General features: G+C 38.3%; 1 long non-coding RNA gene across 1 annotated transcript; it reads right to left on the reverse strand.

The window, feature by feature from the left end:
• Nucleotides 1-7,891: 7,891 nt before the first annotated feature.
• On the reverse strand, nucleotides 7,892-13,511 carry LOC132047961 (uncharacterized). The gene is made up of 2 exons (XR_009412863.1): nucleotides 13,298-13,511; nucleotides 7,892-8,494 (listed from the first exon to the last, which is right to left on the reverse strand). It is a non-coding gene; the product is annotated as an uncharacterized LOC132047961 (long non-coding RNA).
• Nucleotides 13,512-21,848: the final 8,337 nt, after the last annotated feature.

The raw sequence follows: 21,848 nt of genomic DNA on the forward strand, positions 1-21,848 counted from the left end.
AGTCATCTATGAAGTTTCAAGGCAATTCGATCACATCCCGCAAGTTACGGGCGTTTGAACATTTTCCAACAAAATATAAAGATTCTAGTTCAATCGCATCGAATGAATAGTGCTCAATTTCGAATCGACTTTCGATGAACAGAATAACCCCCGAGGCTCAAATTCAAGCCTAGTATACTTAGGGCATGCCAAAAGAAGGAGAGGGATAGCTTCACATACCTCACGGGCGTCTTACGCTCGCTTAAGCTCAAGTCCCGTTTCGCCCAGAATCTGCAAATGGTCACATTTACCAATTACTATTCATAAGGCTTAAAATTCCAATCTTGAATTAATACTTGTCTACCGGAATTTCGGCAGCACCTCCCCTGTAAATACAACGCCCCGAGAATTTGACTCGCCATAAACGCAACAACCAACCCAATAACAACGTCAACAACAACAACAATCGAATTAAAACGCATTATAACATAAATAGTCTCCCTTTCCAAATAATGCAACAACTTCCAATCCAACCTTGCACTTACAAATCAATATCAATATTTTCATGTCCATATACTAATTTAGGATTATTCAAACATAGGCCAAGAATATTCCAAGCCATATATCCAATATACAACAAATTCCATATTCCATCCAAAGTTCCTACTTATGCAACAAAACCATCACAACACATTTTCTACTTACAAATTCATAATTCACAACAACAATCCACATCTTAACAACCTCATTTTCATAGTATCATAAAACCACATTATGATGACATAATTTCCTACAACCAATTTCCATGTCAACTCAACCCATTTCATCTTCATTTACATTATAAGGATCGTCACAACACAACTAACATATTCAACAAAATTAGTCTATTCCCATACATCACACGGCCATACTCTATATTTCCAAATCCAACCAATTTCATTCAACTTTCATCTCCAATATAAAGTCTATCATGACCACAACTAGAACACTTACATACAATTCAACTCATCTCATCTATACAACATTACACACACACGGCTACATGCACACATGCACACCCAACATGTAAACTTCCATATTTCCATACTTTCTACTCATTTCTACATTCCATAACATAAACAAAACCTTCATAACATAAAAAGGAAGATGAATTCTTACCCTTTTCCAATTATCTTCTTTCTTGACTTGAACTTGTAGCTTGCAAGAATAGTTGCTTTTCTTGCTCCAATGGCTACTTCACCTTCCTAGGGACCTTCCGATTAGTAGAAAATAATTTTTGAACAAATTTTTCCCAAGATTTTTCCTCCACCCAACATGGCCGAATAGGCCCTCATGTTTTTCTTCTCTTCTTTTTTTTTTTCAAATTGTCTTGAACTCTCTAAGGGAATATGAGAAATATATCCTATTTATCCTTCTTTTTTCCACCATTCCTCCTTATTTATTTTTAAGTCCCTCAAATAAAAGTTATGGACACATGGGGTCTTCTCCCTTTTTCTTGAAACTTCTTGAAATTCCCAAGTATAAAAGATGACAAAAATGTGTTCCATAAGTCATATTTTGACTTATTTATTAAGATTCCATATGGGCCCACTTGGCCTATTATTTCATGAATTCCAAGTCTTCCAAAATTAGCCTTTAACCCCAAATTTTCCTTTTTGCCCTTAGCCTTTCTCAATATTTCCGTACTACTAATATCCATAGATAATATTCATAACAACTTGTACATCGAAATAACTCTTGAAAGTGGTCTTGCCCTTAACTCGCCACGACTTCCTCGAAATATCCGAATGCATAAGTTACGGGATGTAACAGATAATTTAGCTTGAAGAAACAGCTCTTAAGGATATTTGGAGGAGAATCTTGGAGGTAACTCTTGCCCATTTCTTCATTCTTCCTTAAACCCATTATCATGTTAGATTCCCCTTTTCCCTTAATAAACTCATGGTGATAAGAGTTGAAAGAGGGTTTGGAAGAACATTGTTCATAGGATTATTAATGATAAATTGGTGATGTTTATGCTAGATATTGACTAATCTAAGCTTATTAATCATATATCTTCTACTTTTAGCATTGAATTTTGGGATTGAACACTTAGGGTTTATACCCAATTTGGGGGGTTTTGCTTGAAATCAGAAATTCGGCTAATCATTGAGTTAAATAAACAATTAATGGTTGGATTATGATTACCTAGTACTAAACTTGGTATTTTGCCCCCGAATTTCCCGTTTTACCCTTGTGGGCCGCCTTTTCCCAATTTCTAGGGTTAGAATTGCCCGAAATGAAATAGTAGCAATATTAGTATCATTCTTCATGATTTCTAATATAGAATTCGGTTATGCTTAGACTACTTTGGTTCTGAGCTTCAGCGTAAGGGCAAGGCAAAGGAGTGATTTGTTGGTATTGTGGTTCGGCCTTCCAGGTAGGTTATGGCTTACCTTTGGTGAGACTTCGTATAGCGAAGCACATATTTAGATTATAATGTCAGAGACAGCATGTGAACCTTCGGGTATGAAGTCGGGTTGGATATTGCCTTAGGTTGGGCCCTGTTGTGTGTTGGGACTAGCCACCCCGTTATGTGTGCTTGATTGTTCCATTGTGATGGTTTGATGCCATGAGTAGTTGGTGGATATCGGAATCTATGTTATCGCCTTGATTGAGATAGAATCGACATACCGTAATTGGTATTTGAACTAAGATACATTGTTGGTGTACCGTTGTTGGTACTTGTGATATTGATATATTGTTGGCATACCACTGTTGGTATTGTGAAATGAAACATTATTGGCGTACCCCTTCGTTGGTACTTGTGATCTTGATTGTTGATAGTTGATATACGCATTGCATGCATTCTCACACATTCATGATGCATGACCGATACTCGGTGATGATCCGATATCATTGATTGAGTAAACTGATATTTTGATAAACTTTTTATTTGAGTGATTGTGTAAAGGTCGATGTCCGAAGATCAATTCCGGAATCGTTGATTGTATAAAATTGATATTTGATAAACTCTTTTACTTGAGTGATTGTGAGAAGGCCGATGTACGAGGTTCAATTTCGGAATTGTTGATTATGTGAGACTGATATTTAACAGACTCTTTTACTTCAGTGATTGTGAGATGGCCGATGTCCGAAGATCTATTCCGGCATCGTTATTGCATGGCCGATTTCCGATGATATCCCGGAATCGTTGTTAGTGCTTGGACTCCGCTAGTCCCCCAGGGTGGTTCCGGTGAGACTCCCTCTGCGAGCAATTAGCTAGGATCCTGTCTGTCTGTTGGGCAAAGATCCGGGATGGGTGGCACTTAGACTTCGCGAATCACACTGGGTTGTGCTACCGTGTCGTCGATATTTCCGTTCGGAGTACATGTGTACACCTCATTTGCATGGCATTACATTGCATTCATTCCATCATTGCACTGTATTGCATTATGACTTGATTGAGATACTTAGTGATTGAAATGCTTGATAATTGGATTGGATCAGATATATTCGGACTTGATGTATTTGGGTTAGGTGCTTTACATAGGCGATGACGGATACTTGGTTGTGATTATATTGTCTTATACTTGCTAGATTCCTTGCTTACCTGATTTATCTTTTGAATTGTGTTAACTATACTTAGTCGGCCGATGATGCCTACTAGTACTGTTGTTTGTACTGACCTGCACTTGCTGCATTCTTTTATGAATGCAGTACCTGTGCCTGGATCTAGTTCGTGACCCATCGCCGATCGACTCTTCGCTTTCTCTCGAGTTTCTAGGTGAGCATGGCGTCCGCTGACCTTGAAGACTTTCCTATCATATGTCCTATTTTTATTTCAGAGACATAGACATTTATGTATTAGTATTCCAGATTGTATTATTCTCCTTAGAGGCTCTTGTATTATTCAGACTAGACCCTGGGGGTGTTTATTGTTTTCCTCACTTTTTAGTACTATCTATATTTATATATCATGAGACTTACGTATTTATTGATTTTCGCAACTTAACTTTCTTCAATTTATGTATTAGTTCATTGTTGGGATGAGGGTTCGCTTACCGAGGTGGAAAGGTAAGTACCCGCACGGCCTAGGCTAAATGGGTCGTGACAGATATGTTCTTATCATTAACAAAGGATTGTGTTTCATCCTTGTATACTGGCATATAAGTAGGTTGTTTGCAGATTTGTGAAGGACGACTATGGTTGATGGTATGTAAGGTCTGCTGTTATCTTTTTGGCATGATTCCAGAAGTTACGTCGTTACATTACGGTTCGCTTTTACGCGGGTGAGGCATAAAAGTTACTATGAGATTGTTGGTGCTCTAATTGGATTTTAGTATTTTTTAGAGTCGCCACCTAATTTATTATGGAAAACTAGGAAAACTCGGGCTTAAAGATTTTCACAAAAATAAGTAAAAATCTTTTGGACCAAAGTTTGAGGTAAGGGTTCTGGTGATCCCCTAGGGAAGGTTTTACGTGTTATATCCCGTATTTTTATACGTTGGATTATTCGTAAGCTAATTGATATAAATTTAAGGACAAGATTATTTTGGGATATGAGATAGAGACTTTTAATCCCCGATTTTAATTAGCGCACGATTTGCTTATAAATTTCAACTAGTATAGAAATATTAGTGGAGATTAGGGATTAATTAACCATGATTAGATTATTGAGTGGGGATTAGTGATTAATTAACATTAATCAAGTCATTAGTGTGCTAAGTGGACCCCACTATAGCATGGCCAAATCTGATTGGTCCATGCCATAGTGGGGCATGTGTCCAACCCTTGGGCAGCATATATAACCTCAATTGATGACTAGTTGATTAGTCATCCACTCCATTTTTCATCTTCAACATTAGTGAGCTAGAGAGAAGCTTAGCCATGGCAGCTCACGGCCATGGCAATCCTTGAAGCAAGCATATGATTTTGATAGCAAAAATTAACTTTCTAAGGTGTTCCAATCACTTAAAGATCATTAGCAACGTGAATTAATCCTTGGGGCAGCAAGAACGTTTGTTAGTTGAATCCACAAATTTCAGCAACGTTAAGGAGCCAAGCTTGTTAAGGTAAGATTTAATTCTCTCCTACATGTTTTAGAGGTGGTTTGGACTTTGTATAATTTGGTAGATGTGAAATTGGATGTAAGGAAATCGTGTGTGTTGATGTTAAGGTTCTGTTTGGGGCCGTGTAGGGGCTGTTCTAACTTAGTAATGGTGGATTAATTTTAATTAGTGTTGTTGTTGTTGTCATGGATTATATGATGAAAGTGAAGGAATTTGATGGTTAAAGTTGAAGTTGTATTTGTTTTGTGGGCTGTTTTAAGAACTTGTTGTGATATTAAGGTAGTTTTCTTGTGTATGAATAATCGATGTTGTTGCCGATTTTTTTCTGATATGATTCACAAATTTGGATGAAAGGAACGTATAAGAAGCGTATGTGGTTTGTTTGGTGTATTCGTAGATGTTCGTGAGATTATCGGGCATCTTTATGTTGTGATTAGGGGCTGTTTTGGGCGTGTTGTTATTCTTGTTGAATTGGAAGATTAAGTATAGTTAAGATTATACATTGTGTTGTTGTAATGGTTGGACTGTTATAAGGTCGTTTTGATGAAGTGTTATGGCTATAGATTATTAAGAATAACTTGTGAATATGTCGTAGTCGTTAGGTTAACTATTATTGAATGTTGTAATGTGTAGGTTGATTGGAATGTTATGCGGGCTGTTTGGAGTATCCTTGAATCTTGTCTTGGCTAGTCTTGATATAGTACTTGAACGTGTGGTTGTTGATGTTGACTTGGTTGTTTTATAGTTGGCTTGAATATAGGGGAAATGCCGCCTAATTTTCTAAAAATAAGCTACTAACGTCGGAACACGTTTAGAACCTTCCCGTAGCTTAACCATAGTTCTTAACGTCTTAATATAGGTTGAGACACTTCGGGCAGCGTATACATATTATATCACGGATAAGCATTAAAGGTATGTAAAGCTATCCTTTCTTTCATTTGGCATGATCTATATGAAGTAAACCGTTGACGAATGTATAAGCTCCTATTCTTAGAGACACTAGGATGGCTAATGTCCTTGACTTCCATAAGCTATTTCATATTATCTTGATACGTGTCTATGATTCCTGAGGTTCTATTTGATATAATCTATCGTGACATTCAAAGAATACTTGACATGACTGTCGTCTTTGATACTCGAGTGTTAGTTCATTCTACTTATTCTATTGAGTCTCAGATGATGATTTAGTTTGCATATGGTTGCTCACTACTCTGCTCGTGCATGCTGTTATTATATCTTTCACCGAGTCCCGGGCCGGGTATGTTTTCGTGCACAGTTTCACTGCATTGTTCACCGAGTCCCTCACTAGAGGGCCGGGTACGGTATATATATATATGATGATATGATGATATGATGATGTGATGATGGCACCAGGTCCCAGGATGGGCCGGGCATGGTATACATGTATACGACTTATTCACCGAGTCCATAATGGGACGGATATGGTATATGATATAGCTATGCATGATTTTATTTCATAAGGCACATGTACAGTGATTTCTTGATTATCATACTTGTCTCCTGGAATCTCTATTTCAGTTATGATCTTCCTTATTGTATTTCATGCTTTATATACTCGGTACATATCTCGCATCGACCCCCTTTCTTCGGGGGGTTGCGTTTCATGCCCGCGGTACGGATACTCGATTTGGTGATCCTCTGCCTTAGGACTTCTACTCAAATTTGTCTTGGAGTGCTCCTTTGTTCCGGAGCCTAGACTTTTGGTACAGATCTTTTGATGTATATTTATGTTTATCCAGGGGTACGGTAGGGCCCTGTCCCGTCATATTTCACTTGATACTCTTAGAGGTCTGTAGATATATGTGTGGGTTGTATATAGATGTTGTTCGTACTGTGTCCATATGACTTATTTTGGGATGTTCCCGTACGTAGTGGCGGCCTTGTCGGCTTGCGTATATATTTGGGATGTTCCCGTACATTGTGGCAGCCTTGTCGGCTTACGTATTATGTTATCTTTTGATTCACTGTGACTCCTCAGGAGATGGGCTTATTATGATATATAGCATTCTGAGATAATGTCTTGTTTTTGCAAGTTTCCACATTGTCCTTAGTTTCAGTCTATTATATCTAATAGGTATGTTTACGAGTATCCAGCTCGGGCACTAGTCACTGCCCATGGGGTTGGGTCGTGACATTATGCACCCTAGTATTAAAGATCCGTAGAATACAATTGACCGACGAGTTTTAATGTGTGATTAATGGACTTATTTGTTTGAATGTGTTTAATTTTCCACAAAAAAAAATGTCATTTCATTTCATTCATATCATGGTTTCAAGGAAAAATTCGGCAAAAAATCCCTTTATAAAAAGGGGTTTTTGGTTAAAAATCCACATAAGTGTTCAACTCACTTTATTGCCGGACTAGGACACACTCAGGATCACACCCGAGTAGAGTCGCTACTATTCAAGTCCTAACAAAATGAGTGTAGTACTTACAGGTTTTATATATATGAAAATAGGTTTTGTATATATATATATATATATATATATATATATATATATATATATATATATATATATATATCATAAGTATATTTTTTATTTATTAAGTCCATTTTAGTGAAGCTCATAAGTCCATTTTATATTCCAAATCCCAAATCCATCAATACCTCAAATCCAGGCCCAATATCAAATATTCCTTCGATCCAGACGTTTTAGCCCAAAAAGTGTTTCACATTTGGCCCAAAATATGAAACGAGTCAATCCCAAAAGATGTCCTTATTTTCATATTAAACTTAAGTAACACACTTATTGGTTCTCAGTATTAAGTCTTAAGTGATATGGTCAAGAAATGTATCTAATTTTTTTAGTCCAAATCGAAGTGGTACAATTTCAAAAAATGTCACATTTTAATCTCATTCTCAAGTGGACTTCCAGGCCCAAAATTGATATAATACAACTACATTCTGGCCCCAAATTTTCCATAAAAAATGTCATTTCCAGCCCAAATCACACTAATTCCAGATCCTCTTAACCCTTTCAATTTTATACCACTTGGAAAAAAAATGTAATCAGCCTCGTAAAATTTAGGAACTTTAACACGACCCAGTGTTACAAGTTAATATTACTTTAGCTTTAAAATCCAATTTACCTTTTTGTCTTGAAAATCACTTTGTTTAAATCCAAAAAAACTCGTTTTAAGTCAGTTTATCATAAGCTAAAATTTAAAAGGGATTTGTGCCTGTTTAGCTTAATTACCCTATTTAGCTAAGCGTTTGTCCTAATTCTACATTCATAAGGGTTTCACTAAGGTTTAATTACATTTTGTACATGAAATAAACAAATAATAAATAAAAGAGGGAAAAGGAAGTCTTTACTAATGGGCTACCAAAGGCCCATTAGGCTATTTTCACCCATAGCTGGGCCTTCAACAAAATATTTGCTTCCCTTTCGATTTCAAGCTGGACTCGATCTGAATTTGGAATTGGGCTTCAGCCCAATCCCTGTTTTGGAGGTGAGGTGACCCCAGAAGATGCAAGGGGAGTTTTTTGCACACACAACACAAGAGGTACAAAATCAATATAAAAAATTTAAGCAAGTATATTAATGCGCAAATAAATTATGTCATCAAGACTGTGGACGGCTTAGTCGGAGCTCAGGGGAGAGCAGAGTTACACAAGGATTATGGATGAAGATTATGTCATCTGAGCATGAGAATGTATATATGACATTTGGAGAGTGTATGGAGTAAATCGGTTAACATGATCACTCGATGATAGCCCTCGAAACCATGAGTTAAGGTGGGGCCCACATGTCAGAATTTTGTAAAGGAAATATTATAAGTGATACCAGTAGTACATGGAAAGTTGAGCAAGTCCTAAGAAGGACCCATAAGCCAAATATGGACATAAGCCCTCAAAAGGACGATTTAAGGAAACGTTTTCGGATGAGTTGACTTGGAGGGGCAAAAACGGCATTATAAGTTTGGAATTTGGAAAAACACCAAGAATAAAAGTTGTATATAATTGAAATATCTTTCCAACCATAGGTCTTGGGCCCTCACACGATGTCGGAATCAAGAGTTATGGCCATTTTAAGAGCAAGACCCCAAGCTGCCAAATGGTTCCGCGGGCCCCACATGAATAAGTCGGTGGAACCGACCTAAGGGGGCTATAAATACCCCATCAGCCCATTTTTTTCAGCATATTAACATTCCAAAGAGTCCTAGAAGCCTCTCAAAACATCTCCCAAATATTATAGTCCGATAAATCAAGAATTTAACAAGATTACGCCAAACTAGTCCGTGAAAGGTAATTGTTCTTGCTTCTACTTAAGTTTGGCATTGGAGAAGGTTGATGTGGCTGAGTTTTTTTTTTCAAGTATAAGGTATGTTATTTATCCCATCTTTTATGTTGAGTTTATTTGAAGGTCTAGCAAGCCTTAAAAATGAAACTAGTTATGGAAAAAAAGGTCGTAGAGTGTTGTATTGTAGTTGTTGTGTTTATGGGCTGTTTTGAACATGTTGTGGCCGTGTGGATGGACTGATTTATGCATATAAAAATGGTATCTAACATTGTTGGCGTATTGATGAGATTATACTCCTTGATTGGGATGGAAGAAAGTGCATATTGTTGTTGTATGTTGAAAAACGTCGTGTGGGACGTTTATGGAATATGTTGGTATGAATAATGGTGTTGTTGATGTTGATATTATTGTTGTTGTTGATTGGTTGCTGAATTGTAATTTTGGGCGAGGCATATAAACAGGGGAGATGCTGCCCGATTTTCGGCAGAATATAGAGTAGTTTGATTTGAAATTTGGAACAAGTGTACAATAAAGAGGCTGACGTTAGTGTGAATCCTTTTAAGTGTAGGCTTACGAGCTTGGACGAATAAGCGTAGCTAATAAGAGGTGGAACAGGTATGTAAAGCTTACCCTTTCTTTCTTTTGGCATGTCCTAGATGTAAGTATGATACGATACGAGCCTCGGGGTAACTCTACTCTTAAGATCCGAGCATGTCTACGATTCTTATTCACTTCTTGATCGAGCTATTGCCCTCGAGTCTTTTGTATGTCTGCATAATGAATGTTGCATAAAGAGTTATTTTTTTATTCCTAAAGTGTTCTATAACGTATAATGTCCCTAACTTTCACATATGGTCTCGGATTGCTATGATATGTTCGTAGAGAATTCTATAATGAATAATGCCCGTAACTTTCATAGGCGGGCTCGGATTGGCTTGATACATGTTTATGATCCCTGAGACATTATGTGACATATTTCGTAATGATATTTCAAGAGTCCTAAGTGTGACTATTATTCGGATACTCGAGCGTTGATTTGTCTACTTACCTATCGAGTCCTAAAAGATGATATATGTGCATATGGTTTCTCACTACTCCGCTCGTGCATACTGTTATTACATCTTTCACCGAGTCCTGGGTCGGGTATGTATTCGTGCACAGTTTCAATGCATTGTTCACCGAGTCCCTTATTAGAGGGCCGGGTACGGTATATATATGTGATGATGGCGCCAGCCCATAGGATGGGCCGAGTATGATATACATGATGGAGACATGATCTCATTCACCGAGTCCCTCACTAGAGGGCCGGGTACGGTATATATATATGATTATTTCACCGAGTCCCTCACTAGAGGGCCGGGTACGGTATATATATGATTATTTCACCGAGTCCCTCACTAGAGGGCCGGGTACGGTATATATATGATTATTTACCGAGTCCCTCACTAGAGGGCCGGGACACGTTATATATGCATATGTACAAGATGATTACTCACTTATGTTTCTAAGTCCCATAATGAATTGGATATGATTTGGACATGCATGATTTATGTTTCAAAGGCAAGCCTGACGATTTTCTATACTCCTTATTTCAGTATGATCCTGTTTCTTGTGTTCATGCTTTACATGCTCGATGCATATTAAATGCGACCCCCTTTCTTCGGGGGCTGCGTTTCATGCCACGCAGGTGTATACAGGTGAGTAGAGGATATTAGTAGAAGATGTTCCAGCTGGATTGGCGAGCTCCATTTCCTTCCGGAGTGCTGCCGAGTCAGAGTATCTATGTTATGGTATCTTGAGTTATGTTAGAGACTTTGCAGACAGAGTCACGTATATAACATGTCAGTCTTGTAAGCGGCTCTGTAAGCCGATGTATCATTATGCATTATGTTATAGATTTCATATGATTCTGATTTTACTTGAATTGAGAAGGACGAAAAGCATGTTTTTTTTTAAAAAGCTTACATTATGCATTCATTTCATGGTTTAAGAGTCCAGTAAGATTATGAGTATCACGAGGATCAGCGGGTTCGCTCGGCCCTAAGTAAGGGTCGGGTGCCCATCATGCCCTATCGAAAGTTGGGGTGTGACACAATATAAAAAATTTAAGCAAGTATATTAATGCGCAAATAAATCAGGTGAAATCTAGACAACTATATCATGAGAAAATTGTTTGTACTAAAACAAAGTAGGTGAATGCTTGTGCAGGTTCAACACAGATGAAAAAGACAACATAAAGGCCTGTTTTTATCACAGATTCAAAGCTTAAAACAATACACAAGACATATTGTGTCAAATTAAATCAACTAATGCAAGGGGTTTGAACCAAACTCAATTCACAGTCTTATTGAATGCCTATTTTAAGTATACTCAGATTGACTCAAAAAGCTTTTCTTTAGTTGAATTTTAGACTAAACCAACAAGTAAACTCAATCCCATTTTAAAGCTAAACATGTGAGTTTCCTGTCTTAACATAAGTTAGAGTATTAACCACATTGCAACCTATGACACTGTTAACATCAAGTCAAATGTCCAGATTTTGAAATCAAATTGTTTTGGAACTAAGCTCATCCTGCCTTAGAGCAGTAGGTAACAACTCAGACTAATCACCTTAAATCCCAAACAAACTTACACATTGCAGAGCACATCAAGATCAAAGACAGCAAACAACTTCACACACATAGGTAAGGTCTCACTTTATCACTTAGTGGCATAATTTCAAGTGAAGAAAGTAATTCATAGGCAGGCTGCTTTTTTTTTTAGGCTCAGAACCAAATATTTCATTAGACAAGACAAACAGAGAATTCAGACTTCATTTTTCTTATATAGCAACAACAACAACTTCTCATTTTTCTTTTGAAAATAAAAGTTTACAAAATCCAAGGTTACTCAGATATATCCAAGGTGCTTAGTTTCTCCTAATGGAGCAGATAATTATCTCTTAGTTATAAAAGTAACAAATGATTCTCCACAAACATGTCAAATTCATAAGTAAAACTCATCCATAATTCAACTCATCTATAGTTCCATCAAAATTATATTTAGTTAAGCAGGTTCATAAGCCAAATCCAGATGTGCCAATAGCTTCACACAGTATCCCTTTAAGTCCAGTTTTAATCTCAACTCAAATTTAATCACTCATTCTCATATCAAGCGATACAAAATTCTTCAATTATATAATCACACATAAACTAATCAACCAAACTTGACTAATTAACAAACTAGCATTCTTTTTGTTAATTCAAACCTTACACATACTCACTTAAATAGCAAGTTAACCACTTAAGCCTAATTAAATGAACCTATTATCCTCAGCTAATGAACCTATTATCCTCAGCTAACACTTCATTAAACAGAACATGACTTAATCTAAACAAGTATATCAAACTCACATTTTTATCAAACTTAAACAGACCCATAATGACATACTAAACTACATTAGCAGACAAATATTAAGCAAACAAACATCTAACTGAAACAAAATTGCAGAAAAATTAAATAAATAAGAAGAAAGGTTACCACAGTGCAGCCTTTGAAGAGAATGGAATTAGAAGCCCTTTTTCTTCACACTTAACCACACAAGCACTTATAAAACTTTGAAAATTTTAAACTAAATCCAAAGATTTAAAGTTTTTTAAGCTGTAAGCTAGAAAACCATAGGTATTTTGGATTTTTCAAACAAAATAATTTCTTTTCGTCTGAAACTTATTTGAATCAACAATATTGGGGTTCTATAACCCCTAATTTTGACAAACCCTACCTTTGGGTCGATGTGGGACAAATATATTCACAAAGCTTTCTCAAGCAACAAATGGTCCAGATTTGGCCAAATTAAAACGAACGGTCTAGATTCAATTATAGTACTCAAACAAAACACATTTTCATCCTTAATCTGAGAGGTTCGTCGTGAAACAATGAAAATCTTTCACAAGCAAACAAGACTAATTAAAGATTTGCAGTGTATACTCGCAAAAGTGGAGAAAAAGTAAAAGAAAACTTACTTTTATGCTTCGTTCGTTTGAAAATTGGATGAAAGAGGAAGAGGCAATTAATGCCTTTCCTCAAAATAGCGATACACCCCTGTCAACCCCCTGTACACTCTGAATTTTTGCCAAAAATGGCGAAAATTTCACAGAGAAGAGAGAGAATCACATGGCGGCGCTAAGGGTTTTAAGAAACCCTAGCGAACGAAGACCCAAATGCCCTTCTAGGGCCGGCATTGCCTTATATATTTTTTTAGATTGGGCCGGGTCGGTCCTTAATGGGCTGGACTCAGTCCATAAAAAAAAAGGGGCGGGCCCGATTTCACACACACACACACACACGCACGCATACACACACACACACACACACACACACACACACACACACACACACACACACACATATATATATATATATATATATATATATATATATATATAGTGTACATACAGATATATATTAAAGAACATATATTAATGTATATATATATTATGGACAAAAAAAATGCAAATTAATGAGCAGGTAAAAAGATTTAAAGGGATTGTTCCATTTTAATTAAAATTAAACAATTAAAAAAACACAACTGATTTTTAAAAAATATTGGATTTACAAGTATGACCTTAATTGAATTAAAACATGTATTTTTGTTATTTCAATTAAGGCCCTATTTGACTAACTAATTGATTATTTCAATTGTAGCCATAATTAAAAATATAATAAGCAATTTACAAATATAACCATAATTAATCATCCAAATTAATTATAATTAATTTGACAATTGTTCATGTAAAGGGAGTATGCGTAAAATAAAATTTTGAGGGTAAAAATGATTATTCAATCAAATCAATTCCTTGAATTAAATGGGGTAAATATTTCGATTAATTCCTGATAATTGCACAATTAAATAAATGGCTATTTTATACTATTTTCTGGTTGAAAATCAATAAAATGCATCATTAATTGCTGTGAAATAATTTCTAAATGATTTGTTATAGAAATTATTTTACCAAACAATAAAGGTAAAATATTGTCTGCATAGTTTATAAAATCATTCTGATTTTCTAAAAAAACATATATTACCCCATTTAATATTCAAGTCTTTTGAGCAATTAGAATAAGTTATGGGAGGTCAAAAATTAGGTGTCAGCAACGTCCTCCTTATAAGATATATATAATGGGATGAGTTTATATGTATGTTTCATCTTGAGAGTTGAGACTCGTCTATAAGATAATGTGTATCTTTATGATAGAAAAGAGTTGTCCCTAATAGTAATCCCCTCAGATTAACCTCTAGCAGCAAATAGAGCCTCTGAGAGTCTAGTATCTTGTCATACTAAGAATCAGCGATTAGACAAAATAGCTTTATACGAATAGTTTAACAAGCTAAGCATAAGACATTATTGCAGAAGAAGAAGATCGAGTGCGAGCGATAGAGTATCGCAATATTCGGTATTTACCAATGCATATATATAGTTATACGCGTACAAAAGTGATAAGAAACCACGAGGATGGCTATATCACTCTTAAGACAAAGTGAGGCTATACCTAAGGCCTGAAAGAGTTAAATGATGGCATAAGTTCCCTATTAAGTTATAAAGATTGCAGAACATGGTAAATCCCGTAGTGAGGCTATGAGTCCATAGATTAAAAAAAAATTCAGCAAGTTAAAGTATCCTATAGTTGTAAAAGAAAGAATCATAGCGTTTCCAAAAAAAGATCGTAAGAATCGTAGCATTTCCAGAAATAGATCGTAAGTTTAGCAAAAGAGAGTTACAAGCTAAGTGTCATGACCCAACCCACCATGACTGGCATCTACACTAACTCCTAGGGGGCGAACCAATATGTTAACCATCTACTCGTCCAATCTATTTTTAATTAACCAATTCATAACAAGTTAAACATAAGATAAATTAAATAGTCAGGCCATAAAATAATAACGTAAATGCAGAAGTCCTAACTATTACAACCTCAAAATCAGAAAGTCACCGTACAAGGACTCTAATCCAAAACATGTCCAAGGAATGTATCTTTGTTCGAAATAAATAACCATCCTTTGTCTGGAATGGAAATAGACATTAGAAAAAGAAGATCTTCGGACGGTCTGGCATGGATAGAAGCTCACCCTAAATCTATCAGCAAATGGCCTCAACGCTAAATATGAGGGCGGGTAGCAGTCTCTGGATCACAATCTGCACTCAAAAGAATGCAGCAAGGTAGTATCAATGCAAACACTATGTACCGGTAGATATCATAGGCCGATTAAGATTAGTATCATGCATGAATCATAAAATCAATAAAATAGGTCAGTCAACAACAAATAATCAAATAGCCCACAACAAGTTAACCAATGGTAATAACAAGCAAGTCACCCAATGATATCAAATCAAGTCAACGGAAGCAAACAACATAACTAAATCTACCAACAACGATCAAATACACATTGTACACACATGCTAACTGACGTCATTGCTCAGTAATCATGAGCTACAGGGGACTCATGGTGTCTATGTACTACTCGTTACGGATTCACTCCTCGGACTCGAGCTCACAACTAGGCCACATCCTCACCTCCGGTCAAATGAGCCTTTTCATATATATATATATATATATATATATATATATATATATATATATATATATTAATATTTATTGCCACGTCATTTCCAATAATCGATTTATCATTTTGTACCTCAATTTCACCAAGAAAATCATATTAACTTCTCACTACAACATCATCAACCTGTAGGTCCCAACATACTGAATAGTGGCATGAAGCCCACATAATCACTCAATCAATAGTAAATAGGAAATTCAACCACACACATTATGCTTGAAGACTAGACATTCTTTCTCCTATCAATTTCATAACACATACAATCAACAAATCAAAGTCTAACTCAAGTAGAGCGTAACCTACCTCAACTGTAGATTATTCCGCTATAGACTTTCCTTTCTGTAAAGCATCGGAACGCTCAAAGTCTAGCAATTAAGATGCTAAATAAGTCACGATCACTCTAGTCACAAAATCAACTCAAAGAACACCCTTCCCTTTTGCCCCATTCTAATGGGTGAATGATTTCTAGGTGTAAATCAGCCTAACATTGGCCTTAGCGACCACCAACTATAAATTTACAAGGATATTTAATCAAAACATCTATTACAAGCGATTTCCATGGTCAAGCTACTAGTTTTATGAAACCCTAAGTCTCAATTCTCTTAGTTCATGTCTCTAATGGTTCAATTCTTGATTAAAAAGTAATAACCCAAGCCATTAGATGATAGACACACAATAACAATCATAACCCACCAACTATTGAAAGTCTATTAAGTTCTAGGATTACTATTCCCAATTCACCATTGTAGACCCATAAAAGTAATGATAATCATAGAGATGAAAGCGTAATGATAGAAGGAATGGTTGAGACTTACCTCTCAAGGATATTCTTGCCCTAGCTTAGAATTTCGCCCTAGGTACTTGTGGGGAACTGTTTTGGAGTTTTATGAATAAAGAATTCAGAACTATGTGTTTAAAAATCGAGATTTTATCCCCGTCGGCCACTGCGGCAGTCCACCCGTTGCTGTAGCGGTCCCGCTATAACAGGCAAGTGCCTGCCGTAGCGGACCATAACGAAACTTTCCCTCCGCTGTGGCGAGCCTGGTCCCGCTACAGCAATCCAGTGCCCGCCATAGCGGACAACCTGATTCCAAAATTACTACGGCGGCAAGAGGCCGGCAGCTCCGACGGTCCCGCCGCAGTGGTAGTCCTTCTGTTGCAGCAGTATCACTGAACTAGTGAGCTCGCTAATTTCACAATTTTTCAACTCTACCATGCAACACTTTATCCGAGGCCTTACAAACACAAACAAAATATGCACATTGATATAAAAATACCATACGGACTCACCCATGGCCTTGGAATTCCCAACAGAGTTCTAATTTCCTACGTTACCCCCCAATGGACTAAACATAATTCGACAATAATCATAAACAAGTCACGTTTTTAGTTCTTAGACTCATACACTCGAGTTTCTATTAGCTCGTTCTACCCTTGGAAAGGTTCTATTTGGTAGGGTGATCCTAGATTTTCCCATAACGACCGAGAAGGTTGTTACACCAGATATCAATTAAAACATCGTTCTTCCCCGAACGGACAAGGATGAGGAATCTAGGAGAAAGGGTACCTATCTCGGCGAAAAGCTGAGGATACTTGCTACGCATATCTGATTCTGTTTTCCAAGTAGCTTCCTCAACTAGGCGATTCTTCCACTGAACCTTTACGGAGTCTGTTTCCTTTGACCTCAACTTACGGACGTCTCTTTACAAGATAGCAATAGGCTCCTCATCATATGTCAAGTTCTCATCTAGCAAAATCGAATCCCAATTGATTATGTACAAACCATCACCGTGATATCTCTTCAGCATCGAAATGTAAAATACCGAATGAACGCCTAATAAGCCCGGAGGTAAAGCCAACTCATAAGCTACCTCCCCCACACGCTTGAGAATCTCGAATGGACCAATGTATCACAGGCTAAGCTTGCCCTTCTACCCAAACCGCATCACACCCTTCATGGGTGAGACTTTCAACAATACTTGCTCTCCCTCCCCTAACTCAAGATCTCGGACCTTACGGTCCGCATACTCTTTTTGCCTACTCTGTATTGCCAGAAGCTTAGCTTGAATCACCTTTACCTTCTCTAAGGACTCTCTCAGTAGGTCCGTACTCCAAGGTCTTACTTCAAACGCATCGAACCAACCAATAGGAGACCTATATCTCCTCCCATACAATGCCTCAAATGGAGCCATGTCGATGCTCGAGTGGTAGCTATTATTAGATGTAAACTCTGCCAAAGGCAAGAACTGATCCCAATGACCACCAAAGTCTATCACACGAGCCTGAAGAATATCTTCAAGAACCTGAAAAGTCCGCTCGAACTGTCCGTCAGTCTAAGGGTGGAAGGCTGTACTAAGGTCCAGCCTAGTACCCAATTCCTCATGCAAATGCTCCCAAAATCAAGATGTAAACATTCTGCCCCTGTCGGACACGATGGAGAGAGGAACCCCATGTAGTCTAACCACCTCACGAATGTAGATCTTGGCTAATTTCTCCGCGTCATAAGTTATTCGCATCGGAATAAAGTGGGTAGACTTAGTCAACCTATCAACAATAACCTAGATAGAATCAAACTTCCCCAACGTCTTTAGAAGACCAACTACGAAATCCATAGCTATTCTTTCCCACTTCCACTCAGGAATAGGTATTCTCTAAAATGTACCCCCAGGTTTCTGATGCTCATACTTCACCTGTTGGTAGTTCAAACACTGAGCAACAAACTCCACTATATCATACTTCATCCTAATCCACCAGTAGTGTTGTCTCAAATCGAGATACATCTTAGTAGCGCTAGGATGAATAGAATACCTCGAACTCTGAGCCTCTGCATGAATAGTCTTGATCAAATCACCCACACGAGGCACGCAAGCTCGCCCCTTAATCCGTAACACCCTCTCTTCATCAATCATGGCCTCCTTGGCCTCACCATGCAACATCTTGTCACAAATTTTACACAACTTAGCATCCTCAAACTGCTTAGCCTTAATCTGCTCTAAAAACGATGACCGAGCCTTAACACAAACCAACACCCTGCCTGTGTTCGAAATATCCAGCCTCATAAAACTGTTAGCTAGAGTCTGAACCTCTCTAGCTAATAGATGCTCTGAGGAGATCTAAAGAGCCAAGACTTCCCATACTGGATGAATTTATGCTCAACGCGTCGGCCACCACATTTGCCTTACCAGGGTGATACAAAATAGTGATGTCATAATCTTTCAGCAGTTCCATGAATCTCCGCTGCCTAGAATTCAGATCCCTCTGGGTGAACACATGTTGCAAGCTATGATGGTCAGTGTACACCTCACAATGGACACCATACAAGTAGTGCCTCCAGATTTTCAGTACGAACACCACTGCTGCTAATTCTAAGTCATGAGTAGGATAGTTTTTCTCATGCACTTTCAACTGGCTAGAAGCGTAGGCAATCACCTTCTTTTTCTGCATCAAAACAGTACCTAAACTAAAGCGTGAAGCATCACAATAAATAACAAAATTCTTGCCCTCCACGGGCAACGCTAGAATAGAAGCTGTCGTCAACAATGTCTTGAGCTTTTGAAAGCTCTCCTCACACTCGTCAGACCGCTGAAACGGTACCTCTTTCTGAGTCAAACTAGTCAAATAAGAAGCCATAGAGGCGAACCCTTTCACAAACCGACGATAATAGCTAGCTAGACCCATGAAACTATGGATTTCAGTCACTGATGTGGGCCTAGCCCATTCCCTAATTGCCTGAATTATTTGCGGATCCACCATAATACCCTTCTTCAAAATTATATGCCCCATGAAGGACAAAGAAGACAACCAAGATTCACACTTGGAGAACTTAGCATAAAACCTCTTCTCCCGTAATACCCCAAGAGCAATCCTCAAATGTTTCTCATGCTCCTCAGTACTTCTAGAATACACCAAGATATCATCAATGAACACTATCACGAAAGAATCTAAAAGCGGCTTAAAAACACTGTTCATCAAATCCATGAACGTGTACCGGGGCATTAGTGAGCTCGTAAGGCATAACTAAGAACTCATAGTGTCCATACCTGGTCCTGAAGGGTGTCTTAGGAACATCTTCTGCCCGAATCTTTAACTGGTGATATCTTGACCTTAAGTCAATTTTAGAGAACGTAGAAGCTCCTTGTAACTGATCAAACAAATCATCAATATGGGGGATGGGATACTTGTTTTGGATAGTGACCTTATTAAGCTGGCGAGAATCAATACACATACGCATAGACCCATCCTTCTTTTTAACAAACAACACAGGAGCACCCCAAGGAGAGGCACTCGGGCGAATAAACCCCTTACTCAAAAGATCTTGCAACTGTTCTTTCAATTCTCTTAATTCTGCTGGCGCCATCCTATAGGGTGGAATAGAGATAGGACAAGTCCCTTGGTCTAAATCAATCCGAAAGTCGATATCACGGTCAGGTGGCATACCTGGCAAGTCCTCGGGGAACACATCCGTAAACTTACGTACCACTGGAACTGAATCAATAGAAGGATTATCTGCGCTGGTATCACAGATATGTGCCAAATAAGCTAAACAACCCTTCTCTACTAGCTTCTTAGCACAAACAAAGGATATGATTTTCTTAGGGAGGGGACTAAGGTTACCCTTCCACTCGAGTCTAGGTGCCCCGAGCATAGCTAAGATAACAGTTTTATAGTGACAATCAAGAATTGCATAATGCGGAGACAACCAACTCATGCCTAAAATGGCATCAAAATCTACCATGTCTAGGATCATTAAATCCTCCCAAGTACTACATCCCATAAATGTAATTGCTCAAGAAGGGTAGACTCTATCTACCAGCACAGAATCCACGATCGGAGTAGGTAAATGGATAGGGGCATCAAAAGTATCACAAATCATATCCAAACCCACAGCAAAATATGAAGACACATATGAAAAAGTATAACCCAGATCAAATAAAACACAAGCCATCTAGTCATAAATTGAGATAGTACTTGTGATGACGCATGGAGGCCTCGGCCCTCAGTGTACATTTCCGGGGAAAGCGTACAAGTTGACCGCACCCTCCCCGTAGCTCGGTGAACCATTGCGATTACCCCGTCCGCTTGAGCCGCCCCTCGCCGGCCGTCCACCGCCGCCGTCGCCGGACCGTCTCGGTTAGGCTGAGCGCCACCCCTACCCGCAGTGTGGCCGCCTCGCCCTACATGTGCAAGGTCTTTACCTCCCCTATCTTGTGCAAATAAAGCTCGAAGAGTCTGATATTGAGTCCCCTGACCACCGTGTCTGGGTTTGGGGCAAAACCTCTATATATGCCCTACCTCACCAAATTCTTAACAAGCACGGTCCAGCGTAGGTCGCTGAACAGAAGCTGATGAAGCGGTATAACCCCCATGCTGACCCGAAGACTGATAATTAGCCCTGATGGGTCCCCAGCAGACACTAGCATAGCGGACTGAACCGGACGCCCTGAATGCAACTGTGAACTCTGACCCCTTGAGAAGGAGTTGCTGAAATTCCCACCCTTTCGGGCTTTCTTCTCTACCTGCTTTGTATGACTCTCCTATACAATCCCCTCAACAACACGAACATGCTCCGCTACCTCCTGGAATGAAGCCCAGCGGCTACAAGCTGAAGAGCTGATAGCTAAAGTCCAGTGTTCAATCCCTTCACAAAACGCCTGATCCTCTCCTCCTCAGTAGGTAGTAACTGAAGAGCATAGCGGGACAAAGAAGACAAAGAATGAAAACGGGACTCATAAACAGCAATAGACGAGTTCCCCTAATCAATATTAGAAAACTCATCCTTCCTTCTGTCCCTTAGAGTACGCGAAACATACTTATCTAGAAACACTGAATAGAACTGAACCCAAGTCAACGGAGGTGACCTAGCTGGCCTACACTCCATATATGCCTTTCACCATAACTTGGCATTACCCAAGAACTGAAAGGTCATGAACTCAACACCATACTTGTCCATCGCC

The sequence above is a fragment of the Lycium ferocissimum genome, chromosome 2 (genome assembly GCF_029784015.1).
Source record: "Lycium ferocissimum isolate CSIRO_LF1 chromosome 2, AGI_CSIRO_Lferr_CH_V1, whole genome shotgun sequence".
NCBI classification, from domain to species: Eukaryota; Viridiplantae; Streptophyta; class Magnoliopsida; order Solanales; family Solanaceae; genus Lycium; species Lycium ferocissimum.